Consider the following 483-nt stretch of genomic DNA (forward strand, 5'->3'; position numbering starts at 1 on the left):
TGGTGATGAGATGCGTAGCGCTGCTACGGGCTCTCGGAAGCAAGTTGTCTGGAGACTCGGACAAGAAATTGTTACCAAGACTAAGTGTAAGATTGCATCGATACTCGTTGAGTAACTGCTTGCTATATTATAGCACCTATGTAACGGATACACCACGAATTGTGATTCCTCATGATGAGGATTTGAAATATCGCGTCTTCTATGAGGCTCACGACACTCCACTCAGTGGTCATCTCGGTCGTGAGAACACGTACAACCCTGTGAGTCACCGCTATTGGTGGCCAAGTTGTACAAATGGACAAGTCATCTATGTGCGCACGTGTGAGACGTGTGAACGGGTGAAACCCTCTCCAAATGCGGCTGAGCCGCTGGCCAGCTTTCCGGTACCCGCTGGGTGCTAGCAGTCCAGGATTATTGGACTTTGCGTATAGCCTGCCGAAAGATTCGGCGGGCAACACGGGTGTCGTGGTATTCGTCGACCAG

Source organism: Plasmopara halstedii (assembly GCF_900000015.1).
Source record: "Plasmopara halstedii genome assembly, contig: Scaffold_3120, whole genome shotgun sequence".
Classification (NCBI taxonomy): Eukaryota; Oomycota; class Peronosporomycetes; order Peronosporales; family Peronosporaceae; genus Plasmopara; species Plasmopara halstedii.